Consider the following 25,473-nt stretch of genomic DNA (forward strand, 5'->3'; position numbering starts at 1 on the left):
AATTCTATTTGACTTTCATACAATGGACAATGAACAAATTACCATGAAGAGATAGGGTCAGAACTTTTTATGTGCATCCAGAAGCTCTGAACTTCACAGTTCATTTCAGAATTCAAACAGAACAGAACCTCTATTTCCATAACCAACCACTGAACTCAACTGAAGTGACAGTTCATCTTAAACACAGTGTTACGTTATTTTACTTTTCCCTGATTGATCTAAACATCTTTATATGAATCATATGTTTATGTCTGCTTTTTGCCTTTTTTTAGTTTACAGATTACACAGAATCCACAAACATTACTTTCCATGTAACTAGTATGTCTTTCCAAAACCCTGATATAGCTTTACTCATTTACAAGATTGCCTTTGGTTCTTTGAAATCCTCAGGATGTGCTTTTCAAAGAGCAAATACATTTTTGCAGTATAAAATTACAAAGTACTGTGGGAGTGACAATGTTCAAAAGATGGAATTCCCAAGTGCTGATTTTGAAATCTGTAGTTGTATGTTTTTTTCAATTAAAAATACAATGTGGAAAAATTCACCTGTAGCAGAAGGCCATTGGCCCATTCATGAGCTTATATTCTTACTGATTTTGGCCTAATGTTCTTCCACTTGGTTTTACCATAAAGATCTATAATTTTCCCTAGAATATATGTCAGAATGAAGAAAAGAAACCATGGGCCACAATATAACTCTGTAATATCTTTATAATTCAGCTGCAATAAAGCAAGGTCTGTCAATCTGTAAATCCAGATTTTTTCAGACATAAATTTGCTCCTGTCTGAAATCTGGCAGATAATATTTTTAAAACATTTTTAGGTATACATGTGAAAAAATAAAACATTATCTTGAACATTTCTTTTCACTTGCATAAATCATATATGACTTTGATTTATGAATTCACATTGAGGGAAATAATTAACCTATAATATAGTCTAATTAATGTTGGTGTTTAAAAAGCCTCACACAAAAATAACAAGGATTTACACATTTAAATCTGAAACATTACAGAGAAGCATGCCTGTTTTGCAGGCTCCTGCAGGGACCTTACAGAGAATGAATCTGAAACAATGATGGAAGTCAGGAAGATGCCTGCTGCTATTTTAAAACATTGAATTTTGTTACATAAACTTTGTTTGCATGCAGCCATTCCTTCTGACAAGGAGTAGCATTTTCAAATTCACCTAAATGATTTAGAAGCCTACCTCTCATATGCAAAAGTGACTTAGGTACTTAGGAGCTTAAGTGCCATTGACTTTCAATGACATTTAGATTGTTATGTTCCTAATTCAATTAAAAAGCTGACTCAGGATAACATTTTCAAAAGTGCCTAAGTGACTTAGAAGCCTATGTTCAACCCTGATCTATACAAATTGTGAAATTCTAAAATGATAGCAATCCCTTAACTCCTAACCACTCCCACCCCCAATCTCCCATACCTGTACCCTTCAGCTCCTATTGAAACCAGCTTGGCCTCTCCCTCTGTTCCTTATCCCCTTTGAATTTGAGTCCAGCTGCCTCTTTCTTCTCATGTATTCTCTCCTGGTTACTAGGTAATGGAGAGTTCAGGAGACATTCTCCCTGCTCTTAGTTCTGATTCTTGGCAGCTGGGAGGAGCAATTGCAGCTGGCAGCCGGGAGGAACAATTGCAGAAAAAGTTCTCCCCAGCCCCTGCAGCAGAGCATAGTCACTCTGTTAGAATAGCATATGCAGTCTGGTGGGCATGTAGAAACTGTGGAAGGACAGATCATGCTCAGTCCAGATGGAATCTTCAGAGGATAAAGCTGCCAATCCTTAACACACCTCTGCTGAGAACATAAGAACTGAGATTTTTCTGGGGCTTATAGATTGGCCAAATTTGAGCAGACTTTCACGGGCATAGGAAAAAACACATCCCTGACACCAGGCCACCCCCTGTAGCCACATTTCAAGTCCTATTCCAAATCATGGAGCCACTAGAGTTTCTCAACAAAATGGCCATAAGAATTTGTTAACACAAGCAAAACAATGTATCTTTTCCCTAATCTCATTCTAGAAATGGCTGGACTGCTTAAAAAAAAAAAAAGAAGAAGAAGAAAAAAAAAAGTCAGCCTCAGGCAGACACTTGGCATTAAAAATGTCAATGTTGTAAGCAGGGCTGGCTTTAGCAAGTGCGGGGCCTAATTCGAACAGTTCTGACGGGGCCCCGGCAGGGATGACTTAAAAAAAAAAAATACACAAAAAATCATGTGGGGCTTGTACTCACCGGGCGGCACTCCTAGTTTTCAGCAGCGGGTCCTTCACTCGCTCCGGGTCTTCAGCGGCACTGAAGGACCTGCTGCTGAAGTGCCGCCGAAGACCCGGAGCAGTGCAGGGTTAGTAAAAATTAAAAAGGAGCCTCTCGCCAGGGAAGGGATTCTCGACCACTTGCCCCCTCACCACCCGGCGGCCATGCCGCTGGGCGCAGGGCCCTCTTAGGTGCGGGGCCCGATTCGGGGGAATTGGTGGAATTGGCCAAAAGCCGGCCCTGGTTGTAAGTAAGGCCCTTCATTTTAGTTATTTACAGATTTTCTCTGAAAAATTCCAGTTTTGAAAAAGCCAGTATTCGAGTTTTACCAATTTTCACCTGAATTTTGACTCTTAGGATGTAGGAATTTTTCACAGGGCAAGTGGACAGGGCTGTGCTTAAGTGCAGGGGTTTCCAGGGAGCGGAGGCTATAGCCCAAGAGTACTGTCACCATCCCCACCAGCCCTCTGTCACTGAAAAGAAGCCCTTGCTGACCCTGGCCCCTTACTGCAGCCTTAATCACTTCCGGGGGACATGCTGAAGGGTTGGAGTCAGCAGGGGGCTCTGTCCGGCAGGGGAAGGGAATGGGGCTCTGTGCAGGGAGTATCGGCTGCCAGGCATGCAGCTGCAGCAGCTACCAACCACCAGTTTCCCTCCTCTGTACAGGTGCACTGAGGAGGCCAGCAGGGACTCTGCAAGCGGAGGAGTGGAGAGTGGAAGGCTGCAACCCATGAGGGTCTCTATCTGACAAAGGGGGGAAGCAAACTGGACTCTGTGACCTGGAAAGTGAGGTGGGCAGGGAGCCAGTTTCCAACGACCGAGACCATCCAACTATTGCATCATGAGTAACCCCTCTGGCTGATGACTTCCATGAGTTACCAAGCACCCCCCTATACATTTTTGAATATTTACTGATAAATTCCTAGGAAATCTTTTAAAAAATAAAAATAAAAAACAAAGGGCCTTAATTATAAGCCATTGATAACCAGGTTGTGGTTGGGCAACCTTAATGACAGGTGACACAATACACATTATAGATGAACTTGGCAGCTATGCCATTTTACCGTGGCCCCTGGCAAGATCTCATCACCGTGTCCTTCAACTACTGCAATGGAAGTTGTACTAGATGTGTTAGAGCACTGCAGGCTTTGCAAGCCTGCCATTAGTAGGCGTCAAAATGTTAACCTACCAATACAAATTACGAATCCTTGCTTTCTCTCACACACAAACACACACATTACCATATCAATGATGAGACAAGAAAGAAAAAACAAATTATGTCCTCATTTTTCCCATCCTTGGCTAATGCCAAATAGAAACAGCTTAATCTATTATCACTGACAATTTGCCTTTAATAGCGCATTTCAATCTCAACAAAAAAAAGTAACTGTAACAAGAGAACAGCAGCCAATCAGGATGAGAGCTGACGTTAGCTGCAGAAATTGGCAAATGCATTGAGCTCCCATGGCTGACCTTCAAAACAGCAATTTGCTAAGCATATGTGCTACCATAAAATAACAATAAATAAACATTTCAATGCTGCCACTGCTAAATTAACTCTGGGACCACTCTATACTGCCTCACAGTACTGGTCAGAGCTTTCCACTACCATCCCAAACACAAGACGATGATCCAGATCTCACTTAATTGGTATAATTTCATCAACTTCAGTGGTGCTCTTGATTTACACCAGTATAACCCAGGTCAAAATGTTTCATAGAGGGGGAACAAGCCAGCCAGCCAATCCAGAAGCTTCCAGGATGTGGAAGTGATAGAGATGTTACCTTGAACATGTTGACGTTAAAGGAATGGGAGGACAGTTTCTTCTCTCAGAAGAACCCTAATGCGTAGAAGGACTCTTGGGGCCTGAGGCTGAGAGGGAGTTGAAATTTTATTGTGAATCAGGGAGTTTTCCCAGGGTTTGCATCAAGCTTGCTTGGAGTTTTGGAATTCAAACAAGCCTGAAACTCTGAGACATTGAAACCACAAGCAAATGGCAGTGAAGCAAGTGTGCCAGGCATGATTCATTAAGTCATGAAAATTTAAACCATGCATTGATACAAGTGTAATATTCTTTATAGTTGCCTAACCCTTGCTAGTGAAGGAGTTTTATTGTATCTGACTTATGCCTTTTTGATTTGCTCCTAGTGAATACATATGAAACATGAACCAGGCCACTTTGCTTACGCTCTCTCAAATGAATAAGTTCCCAGCCAACTGCTAAACTGCAGGCTGTAGGAGAGCATGGTGTTTGGTTTCTGTTACTGATCTCATCTATCTCAACCTGCAATATGCTCAGAAACCACAGTGATGGACACCGGACCATTGCCAATAAAAGAAATAAACAGCCACCACCACCACCAGTTTTTTAGTTCCGAATACATGAACTTTCTAAAAACCTGATGACCGTAAGCACAACAAGTCAAAATCCTAGATGACATGTTATAGGAAAACAAAATTCTGCCAAATGAACTGCAGATTTAAACAGCCTTGGTTTTTTAAGACTATCTGACTTTTAGGGCTGCTGAGTTTAAATAATTCCTGAAATCAAAACAGTTCAATTTAAGTATTGCTGAAATTGTTGAAAAATACAGTACATATTAATTTACTTCACAGTAAACAGTCAACAAGTTCCTCAAAGTGTAAAATGCTATTTGTTTAATATCTCTGACCAAGTTTAGATAAGTGAATTTATATATAGTACCTTATTATGCACCTCACACCTGCCATGAGTACCAGCTGCCAGAACTAGTGATTTGCCTCACTCTAGAATTAGACTCCCCTTTGAGTTTTAGCCTATTTCTGTTAAACATTTTGCAATGTGCGTGGCAAATTATGGTTGCCCTTGTGCAGAGGAGGTGGGAGTGGGAATGGGCACTCTTCTAACAGTGTGCCCATGCAGCAGGCAGCCCAAATGTAGCTTCTCGTGCTCCTTGAGTACAAAGGGGACCTAGCAGTACTGCATGTCCCAAAGGGTAAGTGGGTGAAGGTGTGGCGAGGGCCCTATTCCCTTTGCTCCTCACTGGCTACTACATGGAAATTAATGTTGTCAAGGGTACATATACTGCACCTTTTTTATAGGTGTAGCACCTGCTGCTGCTGAGACCCACTCCCACCCCAGCAGTCTTGAAGGCAAAATATTTGCCTTCCACAGGCTTAAATATTTCTTTCTACCAGCGGTCAGGCATGACAGCTCCTTAGGACCTCTCCAGGGCTCTCTGGCTCAAAAAGAAACATCATTAGCTTTAAATAATCTAAATTGGTTCAGATAATCACACTTCAGTTGCTAGATACCTGCACAGCTGAATGATCAGTTATATCAGAAAGGGATTTTCATATGCAACTGTTTGCAGGATTACAAAAACTAAAGAAAGACCCTGATGATTTTACAGGAATCTCTCTCACTGGTTCTTTACAAAGAGCCTAACCACAAACATAGCCAACAAATGCTGAATTAGATATCTGTAATTAGGTTACAAACTATCGCACAAAAACTGCTGCATTATTAAAGTGCCCCTGAAAAACTCTCAGTATTTTTTTTCCCCCAAACTGTCCATTTGGGCTTATTACTTTTGAATCAGAGACAGTAGTTGCTGCTTTAAAAGGTGTCCTACAATTACCACACCAGACTCAGCTAACAACTAAAACACAAGACTGCCATATTCTGGGAGGTCTTATGCAGGGAACAAAATTATTGTATCAGTTGACTACACACATCAATGGGATGGGACATGATTAGACAACAATGGGGAATCCTAATGATCCCCGGTGAGGATTCTGATAGTGCATGTCTCTCATTTTCTGCTCCATGATGTGTAGATGAAAAGTAAACCAGAATAAAGGCAAGACTGATTACAATTCATTGCAGTGCAGATCCTAACATCGTTTTCCTGATTACTTGGGAACCTCGGAAAGGGCTAGACCACAAATATCAGTTTCAGGGGGGAAAAAAATTATTTTTTAAATGTCTCCCTTATGATCATATTGACTTTTCCACTTTCTTAGCTAAACTTGATCTGGTGTTTTTAAAGCAATATACCACAAACTGTCAGAAACATATAACAACAACAACAACAAAAATCTGTTCCTTATTCTGGTGATGCAAATTCTTTTCTTTTTTCTGAATAAGAAGATTTTAAAATCCATTACAAACCACTTAGATGCATCCTACCAATTACAGCACAGGACACACTAACAGATCTCACTGTTACCTTGGACTGTGCCTTCAAGTACAAACTGTAAGGACACACGCACACAGGAAGAAAGTATTTGTGCATTTCAGCACAGCAGTAATGGTGCCAATGATGGGAAAGGGGTTGGGGTAGTGTTTTTGTTTGGCCTATTCATAGAAATAAATGTACTTTCTGATGACTGTATCTTGTCCTTGTTTGATTTCTTTGTATATTTTAAGAACTCCATGTCTCTCTCTTTCAAGAATTATAAGGTACTTTTCTTGCTACTCTGATAGTTCCAAGAACCACTACCTTACCATGTGTGACATATTGTAACATACAAACAGCGCTCTTCAGAACACTTCAGTTTTAGAAAGACAAGAAGGGGAGCCCTTCTTAATATATGCAACATGAAGCAAATTCAGTTATCATAGGAAAAGCCGGCAAACCTTTTGTCAAATCCCTGTTACCTTTGTGAACACACACTATTCGCTGAATATATTACATTTCATTTTACTGCATACACCCAGATGATCAGGTATCTCCTGACCACTCCAGATATTTCATGTCACACTCCAAAGGAACAGAGGTTGCTCCCCTCTTCTGTCCTGCACAGTTGATTCTGTGAACTACATGCCACACTGTAAATAGGAATTGTCATACTGCATTAAACCACTAAACCAGTGGTCCCCCTAGTCCAGTATCAAGTGATTTATATACTGGCATTATAACATTTTCAATATTATTCACTTAATACAACTTAACTTTTTGCTTGCTTTTTGACAACAAATGTGCATTCAGCAGGACGCTTGCAGCATAATGAGAGAGCTCTTCAAAGTTAGCTCAATTTTCTCTTTCTGTATGAAACATTAACACCTCACCCTCCATTTCTCCAAAGCTTCATTATCTCACTATCTAATCACCACCTCACCGGTAAGTTCTGGTCTTCCTCTAGTCCTCGAAATAGATATGATTCAGTAGAAGTCACTCCTTATTGGTAGCAGGCTATCGAGTTAGCCTGAAACATATTTAAAGCTGCCTAGCTTATGGCCAAATCTGAGGCAGCACTCAGTGGTGCAAAGAATCCCTAAAGCTGACTAAGTGGCCTAATAATGTCCATTGTACTTATAGGGAAAAGGGGGTGTGGCTGGAGCATCCTTATGCTCTGCAAATTGTTGGCTGCTGGAATGGTCCCTTGCGTGCTATGGACAACTGATGTCCAGAAACATGGCTTAAAGCCATTTTTCTTCCCTTCCTCCCCCAGTCTTGTGATGAGTGCAGCTTGGTTACACAAGAGGATCTGGCTTTATATCTACCTCTGTCCATCTAGTATTGATATCATACTCATCAAGAGGGTATCTGAACACTTAACTAGAATGAACACTGTACGGAAAGAAATGTGCTTTGCAAACCATCCCTGAGGACACTGTTCAGGCTAGGTGGGGACCATGATTATTTTCTTTTTGTTTTGGGACTGTTTAATCAAACTTTTGGGGTGCAAAAGCAAAAATGTATTTATTTATTTCATTTTTACAAACTGCATTGAATGAGAGCCCATCCAATGCTCTAGGGGCCTAGGACAGGTTTTGGTTTTTTTTTAAACCCACTCATTGCTCATATGATGTTGTTCTGAAGTAGCACAGAACACTGCTTCCCCCATGTTATTTTTAAGTACATTCAATTAAAAATCATTTAAAATGATTTTTGTTTCTCTTTGCCACAAATGGGCTAGCATTGCCAAAACTGTGTTTATAGACAACAGTAATCATTAAACAAAACCCATTTATTGGAGAGCTGAAGGCATTTCCAATATTAATATGTGAGTTAAAAATAGAAGACACTTCAGAGTGCTTAAACTGCAGGCAAAACCCTATTTAATTTCAAAGGTGGCAGGGTTACTAATGCATCAGCTACTTCAAAAACAGCAAAATAAACTGTTGCAGTTTTTTTCACAAGACTGTCAGCTCTGTCCAACACTTACAGGAAATACATTAGGCTTACCAAATATAAAAGTTCATGTGGACAGTCTGTTTAAAAATTCCCTTAATTTCCATGAGTGAGGATAGCAGAAAGGCATAACTTAACATCAACCGTGGCTCAGCTTTGAAAATTACTATTCAGTCGTGAAACTCGAATGATCAACCCAACAGGCCAACTTTCCCTGTTTTATGCTATATTAATAGAACTGGAAAAATAAAGTGTTGTTTAGATAGTTGAAAGGCTTTACTTTAGTAAAAAACACAACATGAAAGTAATTTACTTACTATCATTGGTTAGTGTGTAAATGACCAGAGATAAACAGGTATGAATGTGCTCTAAGTGCAGGGCCTCACTACAAATATTTTTACAGCGGCATCATAACTAAACGACTGTGGAAATGCTACAACCAGACTAGACCTGTTTTTTTTTAATTTTTTTTCTGTATGTATCAGCAATCTCTAGGAGCATTTAATTTAGGGTTGCCAACTTTCTACTTGCACAAAACCAAAACCCTTGCCCTGCCCCCAAGGCCTTGCCCCTTCTCCAAGGTGCTGCCCCCTGCTCATTCTATCCCCCCTCCCTCTGTCACTCATGCTCCCCACCCTCACTCACTTGCTCATTTTCACCGGGCTGGGGCAGGGGATTGGGGTGCAGGAGGGATGAGGGTTCTGGGGTGTAGAAGGGGGCTCCAGGCTGGGAGGTGGAGCCCCCTCCTATACCTCAGAACACCATGACTATTGAATTTTTGGGTGGACTCTATTTGAGAGGGGGATGAAAGTGTTTTATGAAGACCTACTAGTATTTAAGAGCAAATAAATGTACTATAGCATCCTTTTACCACATCCATGTTTATAATACCCGGGTCAGTTTCTCCACCTGTTATCAAATGACAGAGATGTCACTGGAAGAGAATGACCAATTGGGAGGGTTCTCCATCTGACGACCCTCCCAACTGGGAGGGATACTGAGCTTCCTCCCCTTCCCCTTTTACTTTCATGTTCTCATATTGATATTCTAATGAACAGTAACTATTTTGAAAAATCCAAACTTCTTTACCCAGTGGGTCAAGATTTATAAAGCTGCTTTTTTTAGGGGCCCAATCCTGTGAAACACTGTGCTGAGGAAGCACTCAGCAACTCACAGGACCAGGCACGGAGATTTTAAATTGTATTCCAAACTCTCCAGCAAGGCTTCTGAATTCTGTGAAGGATTAGGCAATACTGTTCTCCAGGGCCCTTTAGGCATCTGAACATGGACTATAGCCCAGATATACTAAATGGAGATGACAATGCTGCTAGTCATGAATGTAGCAGAGTAGGTCATTTTCATTAACAAGATAATTATCTAAATTACTTAATTTAAATCAGCCCTTATTATTTGTCTAAATTCAAAGCACATGTCCACAACAAACCCCTGGTGCAGGGCAAATGGGAAACAACTGAGATTTTAAAAAGTGGCTTACTATATGCATAATGTTTCTGTAAGTCAGGGGTGGCCAACTTATGGCTCTGGAGTCACATGCAGCTCTTCAGAAGTTAATATGCGGCTCCTTGTATAGGCACCGACCCCGGGGCTGGAGCTACAGGGGACAACTTTCCAATGCGCCGGGAGGTGCTCACTGCTCAACCCCTGGCTCTGCCACAGGCCCTGGCCCCACTTCACTCCTTCCTGCCCCCTCCCCTGAGCCTGCCATAAGTGGTCAGCTAAGTGTGTCATGTGATAGGAAGGCAAATATGCTATATATTCCACCACTGGAACAGCTGGTACTTAGCAGAGCTTGGAAACATTCACCAGCAGAAAACAGAAACGGTGAAATGTAAGTGGCATTTCTGAAGGTCTACTGGTAGGAATCAGCTGGTTTTGCATGCACTGCCAGTCAATTTTTTATACTATAAATAAATCACATATGTGAAACACTGCATTAGGGCAGTCAAATTTAATAAGTTTCAGATGGGCTGATAAATGAAAAATAATCAAATTAATAAGCCGTGTTTCTTCCATATGTTTGGTTAAATATAAGTTGGGAAAACATAAAACTATTTAGTAGTGGCTGTGAAAGAATTTATCTCACACAGCTCCTTAGATTGCTCATACAGTTGACATAAGGCCAAATTCTGCCTTCAGACACGTATGCCCAACTCCCATTGAAGTCAAGGGGTCCTACGCAGACAGATCTTTTAGAGGCCCAAACTGTCAAAGTTCAGATCCATATTTGGATTTGAACTTCCTTAAGTGTGGTGATATGCAGACCTGGGGTTTGACTCTTTTGCTAATAGAGTGAAGGTTCCTTTCAACTTGGCAGTCTTCTGAAGATTTCTTCCCAGCACGGGTCAGGATGGAAACACATTGCCAAGGTAAATCCATGACTTTTGAACACTTTGAGTTGATAATACCATGCCTGCTTCTTCCTTCTAGTAGTGGGCTCGCAAGATATTGGTCCTGGAGACAGAAACAACTGAAGCTTGATAGATGGCAAGACAGCTATATGGTGTTCTCTATCTGGTTAGGAGAAACAGTTATACCAAAGCTAGAGTTAAAGATTGCAGAACTCCAATCAGAATTGACTTCACCCAGAAATCATGCACACGGAGACCCTGAAGTAGTAATTTGAATCCAAATGTTGTAGCAGACCAGAAAAAGTACACTTCAATGTTGCAAACTGGCAATCACGACATTTGACAGTTCTTTGCTATCTGGCTATATGTGTCTGTTTCTAATAATACTGACAGTTCATGCAGGCTGGCAGCTTTTCCCAGTCTTTGACAGCCCTTCATGACATTCCTTTTAATCTAGAGATATGTACATCTTGACGTAGACTCTACAAAGGTGATCTACCCACGAGAGGTGATGACTGATGAGCCTGGAGCCTAGACTGGGTGCCCTCGAGGGACCACAGCAGGGGAACACAGACGCAGTTGTCCCATACTGTGACAATGGGTAAAACAGATTAGCTATGTTTCAAATTATTATGAAGAGCTCCAAAAATGAGTTGGGGGTAAATATAGTACTAGATACTTGAAGACATTCTCAATGTTGATCCCTTAAAAACACCTCTTTTCTAATACTGGAGGCCAAACTTAGAGCCTTAAAGAAACTTGAGGAAAACTCAAATCCCACTCCTAGTCTACTGCTGGGGAAATGACACCGTGTCAAATATAATAATGCATTCACAGAATAGATGTGGGAGAAAAGACAAAGGAAGAATTATCATGGAATTCCATAACTACTTTATTATGAAACTGATAAAATACTGTAAGGGGAGGTTCTATACAATGCTAGTTGTCTGATAATAAAAAACAGCTGGCTTTAGTTAATTGTTTAAATGACAAGTTTCACTAATACTGTATCTGATCCAGCATTTAAAGATGTTAAAGATTTTTCAATTCTATGCCTTGATTCTGCTGAGTGTTTTGATGAGAGAGAAGAGGTGCTAATTCAAAGTATTTATTCATTGTCCATTCACTTTTTTGACAAAAGAGGGATTTAAAGGCATATCTGGCTGCCTGTTTCTGCACAGCAGTACTCAACTACTTGTCAGCTGGGACTAAACAAGCCAAATAGTGCTGAGTCTCTTCTACTTTTCATTCCTTTACAGGATTAAATTTGGAGATTAGCCACAGCATCTCTCCACTGCATACACCCATAGATGAATAGTCATAGCATCAGAAAATTCAGTTTTTCATGTAATTTTGTGCTCCTTTCTGAACAGCGATGCTATAGCAGCTGCAGATCTTGGATGGGGCAGGTACAGTAGCTGTTTGAGAGGGAGAGCCAGACCCTGCAAAGCCTTATAGATAGTCTTTATTCATTATCCATTTAGCCATTAACTAAGGGTGGGGGAGAGGAGAAGCTGAGTCACACAGGAGGTGTAGGTTGTTATTTTGAAGGATAATTACGACTTCTAGGTGTCACAAGCTGACAAAATGGGGCATGAGCTACAAAACCATGTTACAGAAAAACTCTACTCACTTAATTTTGTGCAAATATCTTGAATTCATAAGAAGAAATTTCAAACATTCAAACAACTGTCAAATACATTTTAAAATAATGTTTTAAATTAGTATTGGCCTCTGTGAGCTTACTGCTGTTTGGCAACAATCTTGTAATATGATTTGTGACATTGAAAACATGGGAGGGTAAGGAATGGTGTCCCTAGACTCTGTTTGTCAGAAGGTGGAGATGGATGGCAGGAAAGAGATCACTTAATCATTACCTGTTAGGTTCACTCCCTCTGGGGCACCTAGCATTGGCCACTGTCAGTAGACAGGATACTGGGCTAGATGGACCTTTGGTCTGACCCAGTACGGCCATTCTTATGTTCTTATGGAGTACAATGTATCAGAACTTTAGGTCTCCAGCCTGCTTTAATAACCACTTGATAATCCACAGAATTATTGGAATGCTTAAAAACATCTGTTTAATTTTTAAATATTTGTGTTGTTTAAAGCAGGTATTATAGCAGCATGGAAATAACCAAAGTCACAGAGGGCCAAATCCTGAAGTCCTTACTCAGCAAAACATTCAATGATTCAAATTCTGAACTCCCAATGCTCATTTACAGACACACTCACAGATAGACAGGAAACTCAAACTGAAGTCAGCAGAAGTTTTCCTTGAGTAAGAATTAGAGCTGGATACATAGAGGACAAAATTAGCCAAGCATATGCAATCAGATTTTTAGGTCAATTTGCTTTAGCTTTGTTCTCACCTCTCAAATGTTCATTTCTGCAAATATTCCAGGAAACACATCCTCAAACAGGAATTTTCACAGAAACAGGGATTTTAAATGAATATATCCTGTAGGCAAATTCTGAATTTCTAATTCCAAGTATTTGCAAAAGACACTTGATTCTCCGAGCTACTCGCATCCACTCAGGGAACAGAAATATGTTACCTGAATGATCAATCAAATCAGCTTGAACATCAAGTTATAAATAGAGCTGGACCCCAAAAAAATTAATTTCCATCCTGTGGGATATTCAGAGATTTAAGATTTTGGTTTTGCCCTGAATGAGGACAAAAAGTCAAACTCTCAGAATTACTTCAAAATGAAATATTCCAAAATATTTCATTTCATCCATATCAAAGTTTTGTTTTGAATTTATTATTTTAAACTATCTTATAAAAGTTGAACTATTGAAACTTATTTTATAAATTATCATCTCACACAAAAGTAAAAACGATTAAGTCAAAACATTTCAATCTTATTAGAACAAAATGTTTCGATAATTTCCCACTGAAAATTTATGTGAAATTGATATTTGGTTCAATCAGCATTTTTCAACACAAAATGTTCTGTCGAATATTTTTTGACCAGCTCTAGTTATGCATTTAAAATACTTGAGGCAGCACGTGCAAAGACTTTGCAGCCAACCCACGGGCTGAAGTATATTCTCATAAAACAGTATTCAGATAAGATCAAACCATGAGTTCAGTAAAAAACTTGGCTGTTGCAGATCACTTGCTTACAGAAAAAAAGGGCAAAGTACATTTAGTAAATTATTTATTACAATTTTTATTCATGCAGCTCTGGTAAGGGTTGAGTAAAAACTGAAGATCTGGTCCTGTAAACATTTATGCCTGTGCTTAACTTTGTCTTTAAGCATATGAGTAGTCTCATAGATTTCAAGCACTTACGTATGTGTTTGCAGGATTGGAACCTGAGTAAGGACTTTGGGACTTTCTATCAAAACATATGCAGATGACTATGTAAAGATGTTATACACCTTCAGTCATCTCCATATATATAACTGGAGTATTGCATATTAATTTGAGCAAATCTCAAAAATCTTAAGGTCTGCCATAAAAAAGGTATTCTAAGAAAGAAAAAAAGGAAAGAAAAGCGTGGTTACAACTCTACAGGTTTCAGGAAATCTGGGTCTATTCCCAACTTTACTATTGACTTGCTGTGCGTCACCTTGGGCAACTCTACACTTCTCTGTGTCTGTTTCCCCTCCCACACTTTGTCTGTCTTGTCTATTCGTATTGTGTCTTCAAGATAGGGACCACCTCTAAATATGTGTTTGTACAGTGTGTGGCACAATGGGGCCCCATTCTGAGTTCGGGCTCTCCAGGTGCTAGTGTAACATACATAATAATGAGAAGGTATGTAGAGAACAAGATCTAAAATGTTTGTTCAATGTCATGATTTCTATCCTGACATCTTTAGCCCATTACCTCACTATCCAATATGCCACATTGGATCTAAGATGAAAATAATTTTAATTCTTTGATCTATTTATTTTTCCTATTTCTTCATAATGGCCATTTTATATTAATGTCATTCTTAGAGAGAAAATGAATGTTAACAACTCTAAATATCTGTCTGATGGATTACCTAGTATAATCTCATGATCCATTCAAAGAAATTAATAACGTTGGTTGAAATACTGTAAAATAAATAAAACCAAAGTCATGAGCTCTGCTTTCTTCTGTCTGTTTATTTTAAAATACCTCCATCAGCATCAGTGACTTTCTTTGAGAGCTTCCATATGCTTTGGTAAACCTGTTTATATAATTATTCTCCCCCATGCCCAATCACTTGTCTTGGGATAATATTTTAAACAGGAATGTGTCTTTCTTAAACAAGAAACATTCACCTTGAAGTAAAGGAACTGAGACCCAGCTCTCTTGTCTCCTTTCTTGTCCTCCTGGTTTTTAATCGAAATACAATGTTGTCACTTTAAAAGGCCATTAAGTCATTTGAAATACTTAAGAACTCAGAAACTAGAGAGAGTTTGGAGTAGGAGGGGAGGCCTTGACATTGGGCCAGATCCTATTCACTTTACATAAGATGTGCCACTGAAATCAATGGGCAATTTCATGTGAAAAAGGTGAATAGGATTTGGGCCACAGACCCCAAATATGCATGAAAAAGTCTTGGTCCTGCAAGGGCCTGAGTGCTCTGGTCCTAATTCAGCAAAGCATCTAAGCACATGTTGAAAGGCTTTGCTAGATCTGGACCACAGTGCTCAACACCTTCAATGACTGAGCCATGGCCACTGAATTACAAAAAATTTCATTTTCAAATTCGAAAAAGGTTTCCCTTTTTTATTACAAAGATATAGACATCACAATGTAGCTAACAGGCTGCTAGCCTGGTAATGTAGCCTTGCTGAAAACGCGAGATGAATAAAAAGTAGAATTTCCGTCTTACAGGAAATTCCAACATTTCAACATTTGTTTTCATCCCATATAGAGGCAAAAAGTTGAAACACTGGAATTATTCACAGAATGGCAATTCCAAAAACATTTTATTCAGATCAATAAAATATTTAGCTAGTCTCAAAATCAGAAAGGTTTGTTTTGTTTTAAGTCATTTTCTCATAATGGCACATTGCCTTCTGGGAGTTGTAGTTCAAAAGCCTGATCTCTCCATTCTCCCCTATGAGCCAGGCTCACTGTTCAGAATACATCTCCCCCAGAGACAATGGGGGCCCAAAATACAACTCCAATAACTAAATGTGCCACAAGGGAAAGGCAGTTTAAGGGGCGGGGAGAGGCGTTAGCTGATTTGAAACAAAATACTTGGGTCAATTTAAACAACAATATATTCCAAATTCAGGTTGAACCCACCAGTTTCCTGATGGAAAATGAAAAGTTTCCAATTGCATTTTCTATCAGAAAGTCATTCCAATAGAAAATTCCCAACCAGCTCTATTGAAAACAAACTAAGTGGGAAGTTACCTTTCTCCTCCCCTACTTATTTTGATTAAGTATATTCTATTCAAAGTCTCATTGTGACAATTTAAATATTGCATTATTAAACACAGGCAAGTTTTTTTTAAATAAAGAAATTAAATGCAAAGTGCTACATTAAAGCAATGTCTAGACTGCAGTTAAAAATCACAGTATGTGAAATGCTGGTCCCACTGAAGTCAATCAAAAGTTCCCATTAACATTAATGGGGCCAGAATTTCAGCCAGAAATTGTGAAGGCTAGCTTCCAACAGCAATAATAAAGCCCCAAACTGCAAGCCCTTATTCATGTGAACATTCCCATTGGAGTCAATGGGATTATTCACATGAATAAAGAACAGGTGCATGAATATAAATTTGCAAAATTCAGACCTCAACTCAACTTCATTATGTATAACTTATATTTTCCAGGCATATTTTGCAGGTTACATTTATTTGGATATGTAACGGATATCCAATTATTCAATAAGCCTACTCTATGCTCTGGGCAGCCAGGCAACAATTAAAATCTCATCAGTATCATTGTAGTAAACAATTAACTGTTCACCCTGTTATAGAAAAAATCTGACTCCTACAGTGCTCCAGTTAACAAATAAATTTCAGATAAAAATTCTAAGCAACCCCTTCTTCAAATGATGAGAAGAAGAAATACATAACCTCATACCACACTGCAGAAATACATTTTTTACTACATATTACCATTTATCTGTTAAATTCTATACCATATAGAGCATATGCAATAGGAATGACTCCACACACATTTTGTGTTTTTTTGATTCTAACTGCAACTTTGATGTTGCATTGCCTTAATTTTTTGTGCTTAATTTACGTTTAATATGTATTCAGCACCTTACACCCCATTTACTGACTGCAGTGATTTCTTACAGCTCTGTTGTAATCCACAAAGACTTGCAAGGTCAATTTTATCAGACATTGTGCAGCTGCTATCTGAAGCCTTTTGAAGGCGAGGTTTGTGTTAAGTTTTCACAAAATGAATGTGCCCTTCAGTTGTCTAAGCCATGTGAGAGATTCTCCCATCACTAACTCTAATATAGATCATAATAAGTGATATGAATATCTCCTTTCAACAAGATAAAATAAAAATCCAACTCCCTATATCAAAAATGCAAAGGTCTCAGTGAAGCCTGGAGTTACTTCCTCCCTCTCTCGTCCATCTTAGAAGCTTTATCTGAATATTTTTCTCTTTAATTCTTATGTCTCTTTTGCCTGGATTCATTAAGTTGTCCTCTTTAATAACAGAGGATGAAGTCCACTGAGAGAGAGATAGCCATACTACAGCAAAATTCAGCATTTTCTAGCTTCAGACTCCACTTTTATTTGTCCTTCTTTCCATGGGATAACTACTCCAAGATGATGCTATTAGAGAAAGGCTCAAGCCACAAAGCCTTGTCTTGATATCAGCTTTCTGAAACTTCAGGTGTGATGAGATCCCAGTTTTTAGACTGATCCCTTATAGAGACAGGAGTAAGTCATGAAGTTTGAGTCTGATCCAGATCCAAATTCAGAGTGAATTTTTTCCAAAATGGAAGGGTATTTGGTTTCAGACTGGCAGTGGGATTTGTTTAGTTCAAAGTCTAGCTACTGTTTTGTCAATAAAGATCAAGATACTTTATATGTGTGTGAATTAGTTGGATATAAATAAATAAACTTAGACCAAAAACTGAACCTGGCCCTTATTTGACGTTCAATCAACTTATTTTTTATCTGTTGATTTTGATTTTTGTGCACTTTGCACCTCCTGCTCTTAGCTCAAACTGGGAAAGGAAAAACTGAAATACCATGAAATTATTTCCAAAGTATTTCCATCCTGAATTCCAGAACAAAGAGATCTTCGAGACATCTTCAGATAAGCATCCAAACTTTTTGTGGCTTGCCAGCTGCACACTTGTGTCTGAAACACACAATGGGAGAGCACTTGGATGTACACTCCAAAATCTCATTGCAGTTTAGTGAGCCAAGAAATTTAAAAACAAAAACAAACAGTTTAATGAAAAAAACAAGATTTATAAAGTAAACTAAAAGTGAACAGCTGTAGAAGTTTCCTGCTCTGCAGGTGACAGGTGACAGAATTGCACCACACTAAATTTATTAAACATTTAAAATGGCCCATGTACTACTGCATATTATGAGAAATTAATATAACCTGGCTAATAGAGTCCTGTAATTTTCCAGGTGTCTAGAAAACTAGGACAGATAATTTAACTGCTATAACTGATTCTATTGTAGTTGTTCAATAGACTGGGAGAGGCATGTACTCGGTGGCACTGAGCTGTGCCATTTGCTCTTGGGTCTTAGGCCGGGCATATGGGGAAGGGGTTCAGGAGACTGGCAGGGCATAGTGGAGTGGAAGTTGAAGCAGATGCAGTGAACTGTGATGCATGGAAAGGAACAGGGAAAGACAGAGGTTCTCCTGCATGTTAAACTTCAAATACTTCAAATATGCAGATATAACATTACACAAGTACTTGAAGTTTTCAATGTAGACAAAAGGTCCACTTCTCCCCATCCACTACCCATTAACTCCCATATCTCACCCTGCTACAGCTCCTCCTCCATCCCTACTATCCAGGGATTCTTTGGTGCTAACTGGCAGAGGGCTCTGGGGCTGGATAGCATTTTACAAAGATCCTCTAGGTGGGCCATCTATATAAGTGTTCACCAAAGGATGGCATGTGATCTGACAGCCAATAGCCCACTAGTCATCATAATCATTGTGAAATGTGTATACAGATCATATTTAAGGAGTTATGTGTCTACAGTATAATTATGTTCTTAAGATCTTGGAGTTAGGAAAGGTCACCAGAAGGTGACATATCTCAGACAGCTCTCTTTCAGGCAGGAGATAACTAACACCTCTCAACCCCTCTCTTGCCTTTGGATATGTTTTGTATGCCTCACACTGTATGCCCATTTGCATACTTAGCCAGTTGTGAAATGAGAGCTTGTGAAATTTACAAGAAAGGAAATCTACAGGATGAAACAAACAGCAGAGGGGGGCCTGTTTCTGAATAAAAATATTGCGGTATATTATGGAGTGTAAGAAAATCTTGTAATCCTCACCTGGGAGACAAACGGAGTGTGTTTCTCTCATGAAAGGAGGATCACAACCAAGCCTGGGTGTAAAGCACTGCAAGGAATTTGGTTGTGCATTACTTTACAAGACATGAAAGTATCTTGTTATTTAAGTCCAGGCTCTAGAATGCACGTTATGATTTTATTTTGTAGGTAACCATTTGTTTCCAATATTTCTTGCTACTACTTAAATCCCTATCCTTGTTAAATCAACTTATACTTGATTTCACTATGAAACTGTACCTAAAAATGAGTTAGGCAGAGCACTGATCTGAGGTGGCACTGGTACACTGTTGTGTACTATTTCTTTGGAAGCAGCAAATCTGTGAATACTGCAAGTGTCCAGTAGACCAGGGGCTGGACACTCCAGGGAGACGCTCAGAGGGCTTGAGGGCTTGGTTTCCCAATCACCAACCTGTAGAGTGACAGCGGGGCCTGCAAGGACCAGAGGGGATCATTTGTGTTGCCCGCAGCCACTGCAACTGGGGAGCTGACCCAAACTCAGAAGGTTTCTTCACGCTAAAGGCAGATGATTGCAAGATGGGCATCCTCAGGAAGCGTCACACATCCCCACCCAAAGACTTCTTAAGTCTGCAGAAAGGGACCCATGCTTTGATCCGTCTCATATAAAGTCAGAGCAGAGTTTCCCTCTTTGGCACATCTACAGCAAGCCAATTTAAAGTCTTGGGGCTCATTTTAAGACCTGGGAAATTTGCTGACAAAATGCTGTTTTAGGAAAGAGTTCAGGTTGAAAGTTTGTTTCAGTGGAGGCCCGCAAAACCCAAAACTAATATTATACAGTCTATAATGTTATAAAAACAAACATAAAAAATCTTTAGAAATGAACAATGAAGGAATTCATCCTGTTCCCCATTGCCATATAAGTCAATCTCAACCCATCCACCTTACAGTGCCTACTCAACCCCTAGAAAATCTATGGAATATATATATTGCCCATACAGTACAGCATTCAACATGTGTAATTTGGAATGGAGTGGAGTAAAGACGCTGTAGAAGAGCAGAAGAGCATCCTTCCCTTGAAACATTTCCAAAAATACCTTCCTACTCTTTCTAGTCAATTACAGTGGCAAAAATAGGGTTATTCACAAATACCTACAAGAGCCCAGGTCGAAGTTATCTCTGGTGGGGATAGATCAGCAGTATCACCCAAGGAAGAGAAATAACTCTATTGGAGGCAGGGAAGCCATCCCAACCCTCTTAAGTTTGGGGACTGGAATTTTAAAAAGGGGTTCCCAGTAGCCTTATCCACTACATTGCTGTCACTGTTTAAGCTGACAGTCACGGGGTGGAGTCTGCAGCTGCAGTTCCTTCAACAGCAGAGTAAGCACATGCTGGAGCAAATGACTACTACACTCTTTACAGAGATGCCTCCTGCTGTCTGGCCCCAGGCGGCCCTTGAGTGGGGCAACTGTCATGCTCCAGTCATGCCCTGCCACTAGCGATATTATGACTATCTTCACCTTGAGCACAAGAAGCACAAAAATCTGGATTCTGGTTGCTCCCTGTGGAAGGGTGGGATGGTTCTGTTGTCTCCTAGACCCGTATACACCTTCCCTGAGCAGCTACAACCAGTCTGAATTGTTTATGGTGTTGTGATTCTTCATGAGACTATGGGATGGTCTGAATAGGGTGACCAGATGTTCCGATATTAGGGGTTTTGTCTTCTAAAGCACCCTATTACCCTCCCACCCCATCCCGATTTTTCACCCTCCTTATCTGGTCACCCTAGGTATGAAATAACCAGCATGAGCAATCATTAGTGAATGTCCAACACAATTCATACTGTTACTGGAAAACCTAACAGTCTGCAATGATGAGAATTAAGGAAAATAATCAAGCATGTAAGTAACAATGTGCTAAGCTGTCTTTATGAACATAACTAAAGGTTAGCAAGGCAGCATGAGATCATTATGGACCCTCAGCATGGACATAAGAACTTACCATTTATTTAACCATAACATCGGTCTAGTAACCTACAGTACTTCATTACTGTAGTGCCTGAATACGTCATGATCTTTTCAATGTATTTTTCCTCACAACATCTCTGTGGGTAAGGAAGTCTTACCCTATCCATTTTAGAGATGAAGAACTGAAGTATAAAGGGGAAGAAATGAGAAGGGGGTCTACTGCAGAAACTTTCCCGGCAAGTTCGATGAACACGATGTAACAAGAAACTCGGTGAACTGACTGACCCAAGTCAAGATCCCAGACTCCGGAATGTCTCCCTTAATCATTTCCTGGAAGAGAACACCAGAGGCTCACCAAATACATGGAACTAGGCCCAAATCCTCACTCTGAGTGAAATTAATCCCTGCACGGAGATCCAACACATGGCCTATGCACCTCTTTAATCCTACTTAAATAGGACTCAGGCGGCCCTTGTGCTGGCTCTCTGCACTAGGGTGAACTTCATATTCTCTCTGGAAAATATGTGTAAACTGAAGTTCCCTCCAGGGAGTGGAACAGAATCCTCCAAAGGCCACATCGCACTAGCAGATCCTCTCTCTGGCTGTTAACTATACTGGTGGGCTGTGGTATTTTCACAGCCACTGCAAATCTTCCATGATGTGCCACTCCATGTGCATAACTATAGCACTTCTATGCCCCTTGACATTGTATACATCCACATGTGGCATGGGGAGGCAGCATCTGGACACTATGTCTCTTGGGAGGAGAGGCCATTTTTGCACATAACCAAAGAATGTAAAAAGGATGAGTGCTTTTTTTAGGAGCTGAGTATCTTCAGTACAAACATAAATCAACTAAACCAGCTTTCTGAGTGTCACACGAAGAGAGGAACCTAGAAAATACACAATACCCTTTGTTTGCTCAGTATGGCGTGGGCTGTAACCATGCACAGAAATAGCCAACGAGAAAACATACTGCACATAAACAGCTCTTTTCAGAACACGCTACAGGCCAAAGCAGCAACATTCCTGTCTCTGTGCATTTCTGTTTTACACCATTAAACAGCCTGTTTCTTCATGCATTGACGTCAACAGTCAGTCCAGGTTTCGTCTTAAGTGGGATCAGAATCAGGCCTAGATTTGCAATGCAATAGCCAGCCTCTGTTCTATTATGTTCTAAATGAAAACATTTGTTTTTCCTGAAAGTTAAAAAAACCCTGCACCTCTCCTGGCAAATGGATGCCATTTGTTATAATAATTACATTGTAGCCAAGACTGACTGACAGTCTACTTTTTCAGTCAAATCTCAAATTCTGCTCTTGGATGTGTGTGGGGCTCCCAGTGGAACAACTCAGTTGGTTCTGAAGGTGGAATTTCGCCTTTAATGCAAGTCAGAGGATATAGTATTGACAAGCGTAGGATCAGTTTCAAGTTTTTCTTTTAATTCATTTCTCTCTTAGGACCCAGCTTTCTTTGGGCTCTATAAAAAATACAGATTATTTGGTGTTGCAGTAAAGGTAGCAAAATAAATCAATTGTATTATTAATTTTGCATCAGACTAATTATTGATCCATGTAGAGTTATTGTTGAATTATTTATTTAAAAGCTTATTGGAAATGGCAAACTGTCACTACTTCCAGTTATTTTTTGTAGTCTGTTCATCTACTCCTTGAGGGATTGGAAGTTACATTTAGGATTTCACACCTTGAGCTTCACTTAGGTTGGAAAATATTGGAAAGGAAATAGATAAAAACAACTTGGTGGACTACATTTATCTGTTGAATCAGCAGTAAAGAAGTGCTCAGACATTTCGCTAATTCTACAATTTAAATCTGTGCCTTTTAATTCTTGTGGATAAAACAATACACTATTTACAGTAACTACATTTTAATTGGTTTTCAACAGAGCCGAGCACCTATGATCTTGGCCAGATTTTCAAAAGAGCTCAGCATGTTGGGTGATGAGCTCCTTTGAAAATCTGCCCTTAAGTGTCACAATGGGAACTGCTGGGAGATGAGCATTTGTGGAAATAAAGCCCTTGTTTAGGCACCTAACCAGGTGCTGAGTGCTTTGGAAAATCCAGTCCTATTTGTGGGTGCTGAGCACTTGGAAATTTGGTTCTTAGGCCAAGCTTTTCAAAAGAATTCAGGCATTGCTGCACTCACTGCTGCAACATCTAACTGATTTAGGTGCTTAAGTCTCACCTTCAAAATCCCATTGTCAGTCAATGGCACAGAGACAGGAATGTTGCTGCTTTGGCCTGTAGCCTGTTCTGAAAATTGCTCTTTATGTGCATGGTTACAGCCCACGCCATAGTGAGCAAACAACGGATATAGACAAGCTGAAGTCCCTAAACTCCTTTTGGAAATGAGATGTAACAAGATGGGGTTATGCACTCTACAGGGGTGTGATTTCTAAAGCACACTAACATGTTATGAATTAATTGGTCTCTGTAGACCCTGCCAGTGTGCGCTTAAACACAGTGCTGGTGTGCTTTAACATAGTGTTGGTTCTACATTTAAGTGCACTAGGGAACCATTAGTGCACATAAGCAGGGTCTACACAGACCAATTAACATGCAGCATATTAGTGCGTATTAGAAATCACACCCCTGTAGCACACTGCTGCTCCGCGTAGACACTCGTGAATCAGTCACCTGTTGCAATGGTAAAAATGTAGGCCTTCATGTCTAATGCTCACTTCAATGGGAATGGAAAGCACATACCACCTTACAAGATCTCTTATTTTGAATATCTGACTATGCTCGGTTGTAGCTCAATAAAACAAATGATGATTCTTTTGTTGAAACTTTTTGTAATGCCAAAGTTACAATGAAACACAAGCACACTGTATTGCACATTACTTATTCAGGATCAGGTTCATATTAAAAGAACTGGCTAAAGATTCTGACTTGCTGGCAGGGAAATTCCTCCTCCTCTGACTACGCTAAAAAGGGTGACCAAATTTCTAAATACTGATCCTCTTTTTGGCACTTCTCTTGTGTACGTTGTGACACAGAGACTTCTTGGCAAAGGACCCCTTGTTGTTTGCAAACAGCTCGTACCCAAGACTTGATAAACTCACTACAGCAAACACATGTATTACTGGATATTTATCCATACAGAGTAACAGCTACGGTATCCACAGAAAGCTCCACAACTTGTCAAGACTCATAATCATTGTGAGATGTATGGATGGATAATATTTAAGGAATAACGTATTTATATTAAAGGTATGTTTTATGGATCTGGAGTAGAAGTTAGTCACTAGGGGGTGCTTTCATGAACATTAGGATCCTGGTTCTTGTGAAACCATCCAGCTCTATAACGGATGGAACTTTGGGGATAAATCTGCTTTATTGGATAGGAAAGGGAACTATTGATAAGCGGAGACCCAGGTTGGTGTTTTATGTGTTGTTTTGTTTTCACCATGCGCTCTCTCATTTCTAGTTAAATCGATATTCTTTCTTACATAAACCTCTTTTGTTTTATCATAAGTGCTCACAAGTTCTGTGTGGATTAAGGTAAAACTGGTAAACTGAGATACGCTGCACCTTTGGATGCAGAGAATCTGGAATTTCTGTGAGTAGCCAGTGTCAGGGGCTGGATATCACAGGGGAATGATTCAAAGGGTGAGTCCACCTACTGTTAACCTGCAGGGAGAAGGAAGGGCTGGAGCCCAGAGGAGAGTATTTCAGTGGCTGAAGGGCTGGCAGTGTTAGGATGCTGGCACCCAGCTATCACATGAAAGAGTTCCTCTCACAAGAGGCAGGTGACTCACAGTCTCAGGTACCCTAGGAAATCTCACAGAAGTACTTGGTGTGAAAGCGTATCTGTTACAAGGACAGTCCATATTTTATTATACCACAATTCCATAGGAGGAGTCACATTTTTCCAATCATGTGCAATACAAAATCTAGTTGTTAACAATGAAAAATAAATGAATTTGTCATTCTGTTTAAAGTGCAGAGCCTTTACTGGAGTATTAAGTAAGCAGGTCAGAGGATCTCCAGGAAGCCAGCATTTTGCCCTAATAATTTTTTCACAAAACTGACTAATTCCTGGACATGATTGTAAAATGTCCAAGTATGTTCTCCCCTTGCCTCCCTGCAACTCCTCTAACTGAGCATCTCCCTAGTACCAAAAATATGATGGCTCTTAACTGGGGGCAAATGTCATCTATAGAATAACTGATAAAAAATTTCTTTCTGAGCTACACAAACTGAAGGTGTCTATCCTCCTTTCCCCACACAGAGACTGACTCACTTCAGATTAATTTCTTTGTCCATTCCCATCTCATCTGTTTTTTTTTTCTTTAAATATGGAAATATATC

The 25,473-nt window shown here is 39.8% G+C and overlaps 1 protein-coding gene across 4 annotated transcripts in view; it reads right to left on the reverse strand.

Moving 5' to 3' along the window:
* SMYD3 (SET and MYND domain containing 3) overlaps positions 1-25,473 on the reverse strand; it is a 654,773-nt gene that overhangs the window by 196,275 nt on the left and 433,025 nt on the right. The window lies entirely within an intron of this gene.

Source organism: Gopherus evgoodei, chromosome 3, assembly GCF_007399415.2.
Source record: "Gopherus evgoodei ecotype Sinaloan lineage chromosome 3, rGopEvg1_v1.p, whole genome shotgun sequence".
Lineage (NCBI taxonomy): Eukaryota > Metazoa > Chordata > Testudines > Testudinidae > Gopherus > Gopherus evgoodei.